Source organism: Chrysemys picta, unplaced genomic scaffold (assembly GCF_011386835.1).
Source record: "Chrysemys picta bellii isolate R12L10 unplaced genomic scaffold, ASM1138683v2 scaf211, whole genome shotgun sequence".
Taxonomy (NCBI): domain Eukaryota; kingdom Metazoa; phylum Chordata; order Testudines; family Emydidae; genus Chrysemys; species Chrysemys picta.
The window spans coordinates 55,001-57,500 of NW_027052918.1; the positions used below are offsets into that span (position 1 = coordinate 55,001).

At 73.4% G+C, this 2,500-nt stretch overlaps 1 non-coding gene across 1 annotated transcript; it reads right to left on the reverse strand.

The window, feature by feature from the left end:
• Positions 1–974: 974 nt before the first annotated feature.
• On the reverse strand, positions 975–1,093 carry LOC135978328 (5S ribosomal RNA). The gene has a single exon (XR_010595750.1). It is a non-coding gene; the product is annotated as a 5S ribosomal RNA (ribosomal RNA).
• Between the last annotated feature and the right edge of the window lie 1,407 nt (positions 1,094–2,500).

Here is a 2,500-nt window from a genome sequence, read left to right on the forward strand (position 1 = left end):
CTCGAGCGAGCCCGGGCCGGTCCGCCCCGGGGCCGGGGTCTCCGCCTGCGGCTCAGGGGGGCGCGGGTCGTCGGGGGAGGAAGCCCGGGGGAGCCGCACACCGGCCCGCCAGGCCAGGCCTGGCCTGGATGGCCGCGGGGGGATTCGGGGCGGTCCCGCGGGCCGGGGGCCGGGCGCAGGGGAGGCGGGGGGGCCGAGCGAGTCCGTCCCGGGCCCGGGGCCTCCCCCTGCGGCTTTGGGGTCCGTGGGTCCCCGCTGGAGGAAGCCACTGGGAGCTGGACACCCGCCGTCCGTCCCGCCAGGCCAGGCCTGGCCTGGGTGGCCGCGGGGGGATTCGGGGCGGTCCCGCGGGCCGGGGGCCGGGCGCAGGGGAGGCGGGGGGGCCGAGCGAGTCGGGCCCGGGCCCGGGGCCTCCCCCTGCGGCTTTGGGGTCCGTGGGTCCCCGCTGGAGGAAGCCGCTGGGCGCTGGACACCCGCCGTCCGTCCCGCCTGGCCAGGCCTGGCCTGGGTGGCCGCGGGGGGATTCGGGGCGGTCCCGCGGGCCGGCGGCCGGGCGCAGGGGGTCCGAGCGAGTCCGTCCCGGGCCCGGGGCCTCCCCCTGCGGCTTTGGGGTCCGTGGGTCCCCGCTGGAGGAAGCCGCTGGGCGCTGGACACCCGCCGTCCGTCCCGCCTGGCCAGGCCTGGCCTGGGTGGCCGCGGGGGGGGATTCGGGGCGGACCTGCGGGCCGGCGGCCGGGAGGGTCCGGGCCAGTCCGCCCCATGCCCGGGGTCTCCCCCAGCGGCTTCGGTGGCCCCGGGGGGGGTCCTCCGCGGAGGAAGCCGGGTGGGTGGGGAGCCGGACCCCAGGCGCCCAGACCCGTGACCTGCGGCCGCGACCTCCGACTCGGCAGGAGCGACGAGGGGCTTTCCGGCCCGTCCCCCCCTCTCCTTCCCCCCCAGAAAAGGAGAGAGAGCTGACTCGGACCGGGAAAAGCTGCCTACGGCACCTGGGATTCCCAGGCGGTCACCCATCCAAGTACTAGCCAGGCCCGGGACGGTTTACCTTCCGAGATCGGACGGGATCGGGGGCGTTCGGTCCGGTATGGCCGTAGGCACCCGGCCCCGCGCCTCCTCGCCCGCTTTCCCCTGCCGACGCCCGGGCCTGCCGCACGGTGAGCCCCGGTCGGACTGCCCCCCCCCCCTGCGGCAGGGCCCCCGTCTCTCGCGGGCCCGGTCCTTTTTTCCTTTTCGAGCTCCGGGGCCCGGGCTGGCCGCCAGAGCCCCTCCGCCCGCCCTCCCCGGCGTCGGGGAAAATACTGTCCCGGACTTCCAGTGCGCCCGATCCTGTCAGCCGGGGGGTGGGGAGGGGCAGTCCCTCGCTGCGGCCGGGGAGGGTGAGCCCAGGGCGGCTTGCCTGCCGTGCGAGGCCCCTCTCGGCCACCAGGTCAACCCCGAGTCGAAAGGGCTGAAAAATTTTCAGAGTCCCCTCCCGGGCACCAGGTCAACCCGTGGAATCGGACGGGTTCACCTGCTGGCCGGTTCGCTTCCCGGGCACCAGGTCAACCCGTGGAATCGAAAGGGTTCACCTGCTGGCCGGTTTGCTTTCCGGCCACCAGGTCAACCCCTAGGGGTTTTAACGGGGGCACGCCCGGTGGCCTCTTTCCCGTCCGGTCACCAGGTCAACCCGGATCTCCCTCCTTCCCTGGGCGTCCCCTCCTCGGAGGCGTCAGGTTCCATTCCCCCCCCCCCCCCAGACTTCCAGGGGCCCGATCCAGTCGGCCGGGAGGCAGTCCCTCGCTGCGGCCGGGGAGGGTGAGCCCAGGGCGGCCTGGTCCATGTCTCTAGTGGGCCCGATCCTTTTTTTTTTTTTCGAGCTCCGGGGCCAGGCCCGCCCGGGCAGCCCTCCTCGGAGGCGTGGGGCGATTTCCCCCCGCCCCCAGACTTCCAGGGGCCCGATCCTGTCGGCCGGGAGGCAGTCCCTCGCTGCGGCCGGGGAGGGTCAGCCCAGGGCGGCTTGCCTGCCGTGCGAGTCCCCTCTCGGCCACCAGGTCAACCCCGAGTCGAAAGGGCTGAAAAATTTTCAGAGTCCCCTCCCGGGCACCAGGTCAACCCGTGGAATCGAACGGGTTCACCTGCTGGCCGGTTCGCTTTCCGGCCACCAGGTCAACCCGTGGAATCGAAAGGGTTCACCTGCTGGCCGGTTCGCTTTCCGGCCACCAGGTCAACCCCTAGGTTTTAAGGGGGGGGGACGCCAGGTGGCCTCTTTCCCGTCCGGTCACCAGGTCAACCCGGATCTCCCTCCTTCCCTGGGCGCCCCCTCCTCGGAGGCGTCAGGTTCCATTCTTTTTTCCAGACTTCCAGGGGCCCGATCCAGTCGGCCGGGTGGCAGTCCCTCGCTGCGGCCGGGGAGGGTGAGCCCAGGGCGGCTTGCCTGCCGTGCGAGTCCCCTCTCGGCCACCAGGTCAACCCCGAGTCGAAAGGGCTGAAAAATTTTCAGAGTCCCCTCCCGGGCACCAGGTCA